Source organism: Artibeus jamaicensis, unplaced genomic scaffold (genome assembly GCF_021234435.1).
Source record: "Artibeus jamaicensis isolate MK-2021 breed Jamaican fruit bat unplaced genomic scaffold, CSHL_Jam_final contig_1769, whole genome shotgun sequence".
Taxonomy (NCBI): domain Eukaryota; kingdom Metazoa; phylum Chordata; class Mammalia; order Chiroptera; family Phyllostomidae; genus Artibeus; species Artibeus jamaicensis.
The window spans coordinates 228776-242788 of NW_026521346.1; positions in this window are offsets into that span (position 1 = coordinate 228776).

The window sequence follows — 14013 nt, forward strand, 5'->3', positions numbered from 1 at the left end:
AAATGAAAGTTTTGCAGGATTGAGCAATCTTGGATGTAGGTCCTTGTCTTTTATGACTTGGAATACCTCTTTCCAGCCCCTTCTTGCCTGTAAGGTCTCTTTTGAGAAATCAGCTGACAGTCTGATGGGAACTCCTTTGTAGGTGACTGTCCCCTTATCTCTTGCTGCTTCTAGGATTCTCTCCTTCATTTTCATCTTGGCTAATGTAATGATGATGTGCCTTAGTGTGTTCCTTCTTGGGTCCAACTTCTTTGGGACTCTCTGAGCTTCCTGGATTTCCTGGAAGTCTATTTCCGTTGCCAGATTGGGGGAAATTTTCCTTTATTATTTGTGCAAATAAGTTTTCCACTGGTGGCTGTGCCTTTTCCCCCTTCTGGTACCCCTATAATTCGGATGTTGGAACGTTTAAAGATGTCCTGGAGGTTCCTAAGCTTCTCCTCATTTTTCTGAATTCTTATTTCTTCATTCTTTTCTGTTTGATCATTTTTTTTCTTTCTTCTGGTCCATTCCCTTGGCTTGAGTCCCAATTTTCTTTCCATTACTATTGGTTTCCTTTGTATTACCATTCATTTCAATTAGTTTAGCTTCCATATGTTTCTCTAATTTGTGACTAAAATCAACCAGTTCTGTAAGGATCCTGATAACCAGTGTTTTGAACTGTGCATCTGAAAGACTGGCTATTTCTTCATCGCTTAGATCTATTGGTTCTGGGGCTCTGAGTTGTCCTAGAGCCATTTTTGGTCTATTCGTGCTGTTAAGTAAGCGGAGCCAAGCCTTAGTTTTTTACCGGGACGGGGCAACCCAGGTCGCTGGTTTGTGACGCTGTGTGTGGGGGCGTGGTCAGAGAAGGAGCAATGACGGTCCTCCCCGCCAGCCCAGCCCGTCCAGTCACAGCACTTACCCCGATCCTGTTTATCTGATTGGAACTGTGGGAGCCTGCTGCCCCTCGCAGGCTTCCCTTCTCACTGGTTTCTCCGCACGCAGATGGGCGACCGGCGGACCGACTGCATACAGCCCGCCCGCCTCTTCCCTGTGCGCTCCCGCAGCTAGCTCACGATCAGCGCCCTCGACTGCCTGCACTCCGTGCACCACCCGGGAATTTTTTCTTGCTAACCTGTTCCGCTGCTGGTTTCGCTTCTCTTACCGGTTTAGCTGAGCATTTAGATGTCTTTTGGACTCCGTATTGTCGATTTTCCGTGTGGCTTGGTTGTGATTGTCGTTAAAAATAGTTGTTCTTAGATTTGGCCGTGCACAGAGGCAAGGTGGTTCCTCCACCTACGTCTCCATCTTGGTGGAAGTCCTTACTGGATATATTATTCCTTTGTTTCTTTCTCTCTTCCTTTGAGATTTGATGATTTTCTTTAGTGGTATGCTTTAATTATTCTCTCTTTATCTTTTGTGTATCTACTGTAAGTTTTTGTTTTGGAGATACCATTAGGCTTACAAAAACAACTTATAAAAATCTAATTTAAGCTTTTAATAACTTAACTTTGAACACATACTAAAGCTCAAGTTTATTCCCTTTCCCACATTATCTGTGCTTGATGTCACCATTTACATCTCCTTATAATATGTATCCATTAACAAATTTTTGTAGCCATAGTTATTTTAATTCTTTTGTCTTACAGCCATTATACTATAGTTATAAGTGGTTTATAATCACCATTGCAATATTGGGGTATTCTGAATTTTACTACATATTTACCTTTACCAGTGAGTTTACATTTTCATATTTTTTAAAGATTTTATTTTTATTTATTTTTACAGAGAGAGTAAGGGAGGGGAAAAACAGAGCGAGAGAGACATTGATGCACAAGGGGAACATCAGTCTGCTGCCTCTTGAAAGCCCCCAAAGGGGCACTTGGCCCACAGCCCAGGCATGTGCCCTGACCAGGAATCAGAATAGTGACCTTTTGATTCACTAGCCAATGCTCAATCTACTGAGCCACGCAAGCCAGAGCCACTTTCATATATTTTCATGAGGCTAATTAGCATGTTTCCATTTCAGCTTAAAGACCTCCCTTTAACCTATCTTTTAAGGCTAGTTTAGTAGTAATTAATTCTTTCAGCTTTTGTTTGTGAAAATCTTTATCTTTCCTTCAGTTATAAAGGACAAATTTAATGAAGACAGTATTCTTGATTGGCACTTTTTCCCATCAGCACATTGTATATATCACCACCCTTCCTTTGGCCTGCAAGATTTCTGCTTTAAAAAATCCACTGATAGCCCTAAGGGAGTTACTTTATGTGCAATAAGTCACCTTTCTCCTGGGACTTCTAAGATTCTCCCTTCATCTTTAACTTCAGACCATTTACATTAAAATGTGTTTCAGCATGAGTTTCTTTGGATTTATATTTTAAAATATTTTTTGGGGTTTCCTGGATCTGGATATCCATTTTTTCCCCAGGTTAAATAATCTTTTTGCTTCTTTCTCTCACTCTTTTCCTTCTGAGACACTTATAATTTATATATTGATGTATTTGATAGTGTCTCATTAGTCCCTAAAGCAATTTTCACTCTTTTCCATTCTTTGTTTTTATTTTTGCTCTTCTAAATAGAAGATTTCTACTGCCCTGTATTTGATTTTTACTGATCCTTTCTTCACTTGATCCAAAGGGTTCAATGTTGAACCCTTCCACTGAATTTTGAGTTCAGTTATTATATTTTAGTTTCATAATTTATTTGATACTTTTAAATATTTTCTAACTCTTTGTTGAGAACTCACTCTGTTCATTCATTGTGTTCCTTACCTTGGTGAGCATATTTACAACCATTGTTTTGAATTCTGCCTGGTAAATCACTTATTTCCATTTCATTAAGCTTAGTTCTGAGAGTTACCTGGTTCTTTTCTTTGAAACATATTTTCCTGATTCTTAATTATCCTTGAATCTCTGTGCTTGTTTCTGTGCATCAGATAAAACCGCTACCTATCTGTCTTGATAGACAAGTCTTATGTAAAAAATGAACCTTGTCAATTAGCCCAGCATGAGCTTCTGGGTTTTCAACTCTTGGTGTTTGTCCAAGACACTATTTTTGTTCTATGTGACTACCAGTACATTAGAATGTGTCCCACCAGTGTCCCAAATTCTTAGAAATTCCCATACTCCTGCCCAAGTTCCCAAAGCACTACTAATAAGCTGCCCCTTTGCATGCCCGATGCAGGTTAATTGGAGGCTTGACCTTCAGGTTGCAGGTGGGAAAGTCAGAACCTTAGGTATGCAGTCTGGACCATATCAAGGAGAAACCAAGAGCTGGGTATTTGTGCCTACTCACTCTGCTGAGCCAGAGGAAGTAGTCACTGGAGTGTTTATGCACCCATTTAGAGCCCCTTTCTTTTGTGTGTGTATTCCCAAGGGGACTCATGAATGCCAAGCCCCATCAGAAACCAGAGCTTGGTGATTGGGGACTTTTTCTTCAGGTGGCAAATGTAACAATTAGGATACTAAATGTATGGACAAATTTTTTCCAGGCAGTAGCTGAAGATTTAGTTTTACTGTTGGAATGAGTCAGTGGGATTAAGTTGGGGAAAATGGCCACCAGCATTTTCTGCTTCCTGGAAGGATCCCAGTCAGTTCCCACACATAGGCTAATTAGAAGCCAGATCCTCAGACAGCAGCTGGTAAAGTATGCAGTCAAACTTCTTCCAGGGAGAAAAATTAGGGTGTGTTTTTGCCCTGTCCCCTCTGTACTGAGCTCAGGGACACAGCTATAGGAAGTACAATTTGAAAACTGCTTCTTTGTTTAATACTGTGATTCATGAATGCCAAGCCCCATTGACTATCAAAGCTAAGTGATTTGAGGACTCATTCCTTGAGTGAAAGCTGTAAAAGTTAGGGTGCTAGATGTGGGGACAAGTTCCTTCCAGAAAAAAGCTAACAACTTAGTTTTATTGTTGAAGTGACCTGAAGGAATAAAAGTGGGGAGTGTGCCCACTGCCTCTTCCAGGTTTCTGAGAGTATCTTGGTCAGCTTTCAGATGCAGGCTGATTGGAAGTTGTACCCTAAGGCTGCAGCTGGAAAAGTATGTAGGCATACACCTTTTGAGAACAAATGGAAAGACTGTCATTATTTTCTGCTTCATCTCTGCTGTGTCTGGGAAGACAATAGCTGTGGGACATGTTTACACGCCCACTTAACAACTACTTCTTTGTATGATATGATCTTATGAGACTCCTAAATGTTGAGTTCTACTGGCTTTCAGAGCTAGATGATTTGGAAGCCTGTCCCTCTAGTAGCAGCCTCAAAAGCTGGGCACTAGATGTATGATCAAAACACTTCATTCCTCAGACATAAACCAGGAGTTAGGGGTTCCCTCTTGATTTTAAAGCAATATGATGGGAGTAGGACTCATAGCTAAAGTGTATCTTAGCCTTCCTGCCAATTTTAATGTAGGTATTTCTCGGTTGTACAATGTGTAGGAGTCACTCAACTAGTTTCTGGATTTCTCTGAGGACATCAATCCATGTATAGTTGCATATTTGGTGTGTTTGTAGGAGGAGGGAATGCCAGGAGCCTCATATCTCAACATCCTGGTGATTTTTCATTACTTAAAAATGCTTTAAATTTTTATTTTTTATAGTGGTAAAATATGAGGTCTGTCTAGAAAACCTCCAGCAATTATTAATATAATGAGGATGGGGAGACTTCCGCCAAGATGGAGGCATGGGTGGAGACTCTGTGCCTTCTCATACAACCAAGTTTAGACACAACAAAACTTTAGCAACAGAAAACACAGCCAAAACACAGAAACTTGAACTTTTCAGAAGTCTGATAACAACGAATTTTTCAGCTGGACCAGTAAGAGGGGCGAAGCCAGCAGCTGGAGGAGCGGGATTGCACAGGAAAACTTGGTCAAACGGACTCAGGCGTGTGGATCCCAGGCATGGGGTTACAATGGGCAGACCCAGTGAGAAACAGGCAGACCCAGCGAGGGCGCAGGATGGCAGACTGAACGAGGTAACACACAGGGCGGCAGGCTGAACACAGTCACACATTTGGGCGCAGATAGACCCGAGAAGGAGTAAGCAGTGAGATGGACCCAGCAGGCCCCAGCAGCTGAAGCAGCAGAGGGGCCCGCCATTGCCCCACTCTGACCCCGCCCCCACATACAGTGTCACAAACCAGCCACCTGGGTGGCCCTACCCTGGTGAACATTGAAGGCTCTGCTCCTCATACTTAATGGGCACAAACAGACCAAAAATGGCTCAAGAAGTTCTCAAAGCCCCAGAGCCCATAACTCTAAGCAACCAAGAAATAGCCAACCTATCAGATGCACAGTTCAAAACACTGGTGATCGGGATGCTCACAGAACTGGTTGATTTTAGTCACAAATTAGAGCAACATATGAAGGCTAAACTAAGTGAAATGAATGGAAATGCACAGGAAACCAATAGTAATGGAAAGGAAACTGGGACTCAAATCAAGAGAGTGGACCAGAAGGAAGAAAAAATGACCAAACAAAAAAGGATGAAGAAACAAGAATTCAAAGAAATGAGGAGAGACTTAGGAATCTCCAGGACATCTTTAAATGCTCCAACATCTGAATTATAGGGGTACCAGAAGAGGAAGAGGAAGAGCGACAAGTGGAAAACTTATTTGAACAAATAATAAAGGAGAACTTCCCCAATCGGCAAAGGAAATAGACTTCCAGGAAATCCAGGAAGCTCAGAGAGTCCCAAAGAAGGTGAACCCAAGAACACACCAAGGCACATCATAATTACATTAGCCAAGATTAAAATGAAGGAGAGAATCCTAGAAACAGCAAGAGCTAAGGGGACAGTCACCTACAAAGGAGTTCCCATCAGACTGTCAGCTGATTTCTCAAAAGAGACCTTACAGGCAAGAAGGGGCTGGAAAGAGGTATTCCAAGTCATAAAAGACAAGGACCTACATCCAAGATTGCTCTATCCTGCAAAGCTTTCATTTAGAATGGAAGGACAGATAAAGTGCTTCTCAGATAAGGTCAAATTCAAGGAGTTCATCATCACCAAGCCCTTATTATATGAAATGTTAAAGGGACTTATCTAAGAAAAAGAAGATAAAAAAGATGAACAGTGAAAGAACAGCAAACTCACAGTTATTAAGTACCACACCTAAAACAAAAGCAAACTAAAAGGACAGCTAGATCAGGAGCAGAACCATAGAAATGGAGATCACATGGAGGGTTAGCAACAGGGCAGTGGGAGGAGGAAAAGTGGGGAGAAGCTACAGAAAATAAGTAGCATAGATGGTAGGTAGAAAATAGATGGGGGAGGGCAAGAATAGTATGGGAAATATAGAATCTAAAGAACTTGAGAAACGTGGTCATAAACTAAAGGGGGGAATGGTGAGGGTGGGGAGTGCAGGGTGGAGGGAAATGAAGGGGGGAATAGAACAACTGTAATGGCATAATCAATAAAATTTTTAAAATATGTAATGAGGACGGTTTGTATGACATTGATGTGAACTGGCAGCTAAGGAGAGTGGCCTGAAATGTGCATGTATGAACAATGACCACTTCACTGTACTAGTCAGTGGGGGCAGTAGATGCCATTGAGTGAGCATGTGTACTGTGTGGCCATCACATTCACAATGGCTGAGTGAGTAGCGAAATAAATCTGCATCAAATTTTTCATTAAGCTTGAACTTTCCTCCACAAAAACAATTTGGACGATTCAGGAGGCCACAGCTACGGGCAACTGGTGATTGGCAGCTTCATCACAACAGCATGCCTGCTCATGCATCAAGTCTCATGCAGAGTTTTTTGGCAAAACATCAAATCACCCACGTGACTTAGCCCCCCTACAGCCCAGAGTTGGCACCCTGTGACTTCTGGCTTTCCCAACACTAAAATCACCTTTGAAAAAGAATAGACCTCAGACCATCAGTGAGATTCAGGAAAATATGACGGTATTTGGGAGAATTAATTGTATGAGGTCCCAAGGTGCGTACTTTGAATGGGACTGAGGCATCATTGTGTACATATGTGCCGTGTACAGTAGGTAGTGGAGGAACTGAGAAAAAAAGACTCATAGACATGGACAACAATGTGGTGATTGCTGAGGGAGGAGGTTATAAGGGGGCTAAATGGTAAAGGAAAAATACAATAAAGCTTAATTAAAAATGTATTTATAAATAAATGCCTCTTCGTATGTTACATGGCTGGGTAGTTTGTGAACAGACTTCATAAGATTTTCTATCTTGACCATTTTAATTATACAATTCAGTTACAATAAGCATATTTACATAGACTTTTATCACCCCAAATGGAAGCTCTGTACCAATACTAACTATAGTTTATCCCCTCTCCTAGCACTTCATAACTTTATTTTCCTTTCTATGAATTCGTCAATTATAGGTACTCATAAAAGTGGAATGATAAAACAATATAATAACACAATTCTGTGTCTGGATTATTTAACTTATAATAATATTTTCAAAGTTCACCAGTTTGTTCCTTTATATAACTGAATAATATTCCATTGTGTCTATATACCCATTTATCTGTTGATGGAAATTTGGGGTAGTTCCACATTGGCTATTGGGAATTACACTGCTATGTATATTTATAGAGTCTGTGTTTTCAATTTTTTCCTAAAGTTATAGTTGCTGATCATATGGTAATTCTATGTTTAACTTTTTGAGGAAACACCAAAATATTTTCCAAAGGTGCTATGCAATTTTACCATTGAATATGATTTCTTAAATATGACAATAAAAGGACAGTCAACAAAAGAAAAATAAATTAGACTTCACAAAAATTTAAAACATTTGTGTACCAAATCATACTAACAAAACCATGGAAATATAACTCACAGAAAAAATGAGAAAATATTTACAAATTTGCATTTCCCTAATGGTTAGTAATGTTTAGCATATTTTCATGTGCTTATTGATTATTTGTATATGTTATTTGGGGAAATGTCTATTCAAGTCCTTTGTCCATTTTTAATAGGGTTGTTTGTTTCTTTGTTATTGAACATTAGGAGTTCTCTATATATTCTGAACATTAAAACCCTTCCTTATCAGATGTATGATCACTTTTATCTTTAAATACATTTTTACTTTAGAATAGTTTAGATTTATAGAAACGTTACAATGATAGTATAGAAAATTTCCACATAGCTCTTACCCAGATTCTTTTATATTTAACATCTTACATTAGTTTAGTACATTTCTCACAACTAAGAAATCAACGTTGGTGCATTATTTTTTAATGAAACTATACATTTTATTCAGATGTTATTACTTCTCCCTAATGTCTTTTTTCTATTCCAGATCCGTATCTAGGATATCACATTATAATTGGTTGTCATGTCCCAGCCCACTCTGGCTTGTGACAGTTTCTCACACTTGATTTTAATGACCTTGACACTTTGGAAGAGTACTGGCCAGATAGTTTATAGAATATCTTTCAATATTGGTTTGTCTAATAATTTTCTCATGGTTAAACTAGAAGTAGTGAAAATTCCTGAACTTAAGCTTTCAATTGCTGAATATTAATTTTAAAAGACTCATAGAGATCAGGTGGAGAGCTTTGGGGGTAGTTGGAGGGTGGAGGGATCAAGCAGAAAGGAAAAAGGACTCATGGACATGGGCAACAGTTTGGTAATTGCTGGGGGGCATGGTTTAAGGGGAATAAATGATGATGGAAAACAATACCATTAAAGGATATGCATCTTAAATAAATACATTGTCAGCTATTTGACACTGCTAATAGCAAACAACCAGATAAGGAATTATGCTGCTGCTACCCATGAAAGTCCATCTTTCAGAAACCTTGAGTAACTTAGATAACTGACTGCTTGAGTGACCCCACTTCTTCATCCTTGTACTGTAATTCCTGCTCTTATGTTTTATTTTATTTTTCAAAAGTCTTTTTTTAAAGAAGATCTTATTCATTTAGTTTTAAAGAGGAGGGAGGGAGAAAGATAGGGAGAGAAACATTGATGTGTGAAAGATGCATCAATTGATTGCCTCTCGCATGCCACCAACTGGGGACCTGGCCAGCAACCTAGGCATGTGCCCTGACTGGGAATTGAACCGGCAGTACTTTGTTTTGCGGGCTGGCACTCAATCCACTGAGTCACACCAGCAAGGCCCTGCTCTTATGTTTTAAATTCACCAATAAAGACTAAACCCATGAAACTCTAGATAATCCACCCTGGGACCCTAATGGAGGCAGAGCCCTACTTCCATGCTCTCTCTTTACCCATAACCTCAATGTATGGTATTGGGTATCCCATGTATTTTTCAGGACCTATGCATAATAAATCCTGTTTCTCATACTCCCTGATAGGTTCTTGCTGAAGTGCATCCTTAAATCATAAGATCCATAAATGCTGACCTAGCCATAAGCAATGGCCCCAGGATTTATTCATCTTACAAATAAGGGTTTGTACCCTCTGTTCAGCAGCTTCCCCTTTTCCCCACCTCTCAGATCCTGGTAACCATCATTTTACTCTCTGTTACTATGAGTATAATGTTTTAATTTAAACTCCACATATATGTGAGATCATGTAGTATTTGTCTTTCTGTGTCTTTCTGTACCTTATTTCACTTAGTAAAATATCCTCCAGGTTTATCCATGTTGTCACAAATGACAGAATTTAATTTTTTATATGTTTGAATAATATTCCATTGTGTTTTCTTTATTCGTTCTTCACTGGACATTTAGATTAATTTCATATCTTGAATATTGTGAATAATATTGCCACAAACACAGGAGTACAGATATATCTTTGAGATAGTGACTATTATCCTTGGTTATACACTCAGAAGTGAGATTGCTGGATCATATGGTAGTTCTATTTATAAATTTTTCAGGAAGCCCTATATTATTTTCCACAGTGGCTGCATCAATTTACATTCCCACCAACAGTGCACAAGGGTAGCTTTACTCCACATCTTTGTCAGTATTTGTTATCTTTTGAAGATTTTTTTATAATAGCCATTATAACAGGTGTGATGTGATATCTTATTGTGGTTTCTATCTGCATTTTCCTGGTGATTAGTGATGTTGAATATCTTTTTATGTACTCATTGGCCATTCGTTAATTGTTTTTTGTTTGTATTATAGCTCTTTTATCCCTCCTTTCCTCTCTTACACCATCCTTTGTGTTTTGCTGATATTTTGTAGTGATGTACTTGGATTAATTTCATTTCCATTTGTGTAGAGTCTATAGATATTTGCTTTGTGGTTACCATAGAGATTAAATGAACATCTTTTTTAAAAGATTTTATTTATTTATTTTTAAAGAGAGGGGAAGGGATGGAGAAAGAGAGGGAGAGAAACATGCATGGCCACCTCTTGTGTGTCCCCCACTGGGGACCCACCTGCAACCTGGGCATCTGCCCCAACCAGGAATCAAACCAGCGATCCCTTGGTTCAAAATCCAGTGCTCAACCCACTAAGCCACACAAACAGGGCTAAATAAACATCTTAAAGTTATAATTACCTCTTTAAACTGATAATAACTTAACCTTAATGCTATGCAAAAACTCTACTCTTTCATAGCTCTATCCCCATTTATGTTATTGATGCCAAAAAGTACTGCACACATTATATACCCATTAACATAGATTTATAGTTGTTTAACATTTCATCTTTTCACTACTATAAAGGAATTATAACTGGGATTATCAACCAAAATTACAATATTATAGGTTTTAATATTCATATATATACATATACACAATATTGTATATACATAATATTATATATACATACATACACAAATATAAATATATATACACACCTTTGCTGGAGTACTTTATATTTTTGTATGGCTTAAAGTTACTGTCTAGCGTTCTTTCATATCAACCTGAAGGATTCCTTTTGGTGTTTGTTATAGGGTATTTCTAATGGTGAATAATTCCCTCATCTTTTGTTTATCTGGAAAAGTCTTAATTTCTTCTTCATGTTTGAAGGACAGATATAGTATTTTTGCTTGACAGGTGTTTTATTTCAGCCCTTTGAATATATCACACACACCCTTTTGGCTATCTCAACTTTCTGCTGAGATGTCTACTGATAATCTTATGGAGGCTTCATTGTACATGACCAGTCAATTTTCTTCTTGTTGCTTTAAAATTTTTAACATTATCTTTGAATTTGACAGGTTAATTATAGTGTGTCTCTCTTTGGTATTTTTGAGTTTATTCTAATTGAAGCTCACTTAGCTTCTTATATTTGAATATCCATTTCTTTCTTGAGATTTGAAAAGGTTTTGGACAATTCAAAAAAAAACAAGTGCTCACATCTTTTCTCTTCCTGGGACTCACATAATACATATATTGGTCCAGTCAATAGATAATTTCTTGTTAGTCTTTTGGGCTCTCTTCACTTTTTTTTTTCTTTTGCTCTTCTGACTAAATGATTTCATATGACTTATCTTCCTTCACTGATTTTTCTTCCTGCCTGATCACATCTGCTATAACCCTCTAGTAAATTTTTTAATTTAGCTATTGTAGTTTCTGCTGTAAAATGTATGTTGTTCCTTTTTTATAATTTTTATCTTTATTGATATACTAATTTGTTGGTGTAATTTTCCTTTGTTTAGTTGTCTGTCTGAGTCCTCTCTTACCTCATTGAGTGTCTTTAAAATGGTTGTTTGAAATTCCTCAAGTAAGTCAGAAGCCTGCATTTCATTAGGTCAAGTTCTAGGCATATTTTGTTTCTTAGAAAAGGCCATTTTGTTCTTTTAATCCCTTATGATACTTTCTTGAGACTTGAGCATTTAAAAAAAAAGAACAATTTCTCCAAATCCTTATGGACTGGATTTGAATAGGGCAAGAGCTTCACTAACAACTCTGCTTAAAGTATCAGTGTCCTCTCAAGCCTTTTTTGATATGTGTCTTCAACTGGGCTTTTGCTTTTACTTTTATTACAGTTCCCAGTGTATATGGGTGCTTTTAAATGGTTTAATTTTCTTAAGTCTCATCTTTGCTTATTTTCAGAAGCCTTGTTCTTCTATTGTATTCTTCTGCCCATAGCATCTAGCCTGTGTGCCTGTGGGTCTGCAGACACCATATAGATCTACTGCACCCACCACTATTCTATCTGGCCTTCCAAACTGGTATCCAAACCATGTTATAATACCCATTAGTACTCTCAGTCAGGATAGACAGAAACCAGTCTATTGGGCATTCCTGAAACAAACCAGAATGTTGCAAGCAAGAGAGTAATTTGGAATTGGGACGTTTCCTCCTGCCCAGGCTGTGTTGTGCCAAGGAGATGATGGGACAGAGTGAACAAAAGGCAGTAAAACTTCTTACCATCTTAATAGTGGCTTTTCCTGCTTTTTGATTTTTTATTGTTCTTATAGCAGAGTTGTCCCAATTTTCCCCCTTGCCCTCTTCCACACAGCCCATACCCTGCTCCCACAGTCAATCTCCACACTATTGCCCATGTCCATAGTCATTCATATATGTTTCTTGACTAGTCCCTTCAATTTCTTTCTACCATTATCCCCCTCCTACCTCCCTCTGACTGCTGTCAGTCTGTTCCAGGTTTCCATGCCTATGGTTCTGGTTTATTTTGTTTATTTTCAGTTTATTTTCTTCATTATATTCCTCTTATAAGTGACACCTAAGCCATTTGTCTTTCACTGCCTGGCTTATTTCAATTAGCATAATGTATTCCAATTCTACCCATGCTGTTACAAAAGGTAGTTCTTTCTGCTGCATAGTATTCCATTGTGTAAATGTACTACAGTGTACTGATCCCCTCATCTACTGATGGGCCCTTAGGCTGTTGCTAGCACTTGGCTATTATAAATTGCACAGCTATGCATATTGGAGAGCATAAGTTCTTTTGTGAGTCCTGATTTTGGATTCTCAGGGTATAATCCCAGCAGTGGAACTGCTGGATCAAAAGACAGTTCTGTTTTTAAATTTTTGAGGAAATTCCACACTGTTTCCCACAGTGGCTGCACCAGTGGCTTTTTCTTGTTTAAGTGTTTGCTGGCTTAAAGACACTTCTCGAGTCATCTCTAGGGTTCTCACAAAGCTATTTAATTTTAGTTTTAAAGAGTTCATTGATTTTTTTACAGACAGGAGAAGAGAAGGAGAAACAGAGAGAGAAAGATCAATCAATCCATTGCCTCTTGCATGCCCCCAATGGAGGACCTGGCCCACTACCCAGGTACGTGTCCTGACTGGGAATCAAACCAGTGACCTTTCAGTTCGCAGGCCAGTGTTCAACCCACTGAGCCACACCAGCCAGGACTCACAAAGCTATTATTGTTGATATATTTTGGTTTATTCTGTGTTTCTGTGGAGGAATGAATGCCTAGAGATTCTTAGTTCATCATCTTATCTACATCATTCTCTCTTCTTTAGTTTTTTATATGGTAGATTATATTGATTGATTTCAGAATATTGCACTGGCCTTATATACCCGAATAAATCCTACTTAGTCATAGTGTATAATTCTTTTTATATATATCTGGAATTTGCTAATATTTCGTAGATGATTTTTGCAACTACTCTCATAAAAATTATTTGTGTAGAGTTTTCTGTTTTTGTCCTATCTTTACCTGAATTTAATACCAGGGTAATACTGATCTCATAAAATTTCTTTGAAAATGTTTCATATTCTTCTATTATCTGTAAGAGATTATATAAAACCAATATTACTTGTTTAGATATTTAGTTGTGTTCTGATACTAATTCTTCTGTGCCTATACTTTTCTTTTTTCAGGAGGTTTTACAGTACAAGTCCTTTTCTTTTCTTTTTTTTTTTAAGCTTCATCCGAAGGCATATTGAAGACAGACAGAGAGAGAGACAGACAGACAGACAGACAGAGAGAAACATCAAAGTGAGAGAAAAACATTGGTCAACTGCCACACATGCACCCTGACTGGGGAGGGAACTGTAACCCATGTATGTTCCCTGATTGGAATTTGACCCGACAAATCTTTGGTGTATGGGAGATGCTCCAACCAACTGACCCACCCAGCCAAGTCACAAATCATTTTCTTCAATAGTTATTATGTCTTTCATCTTGACTGAATTTTGATATCTTGTAGTTT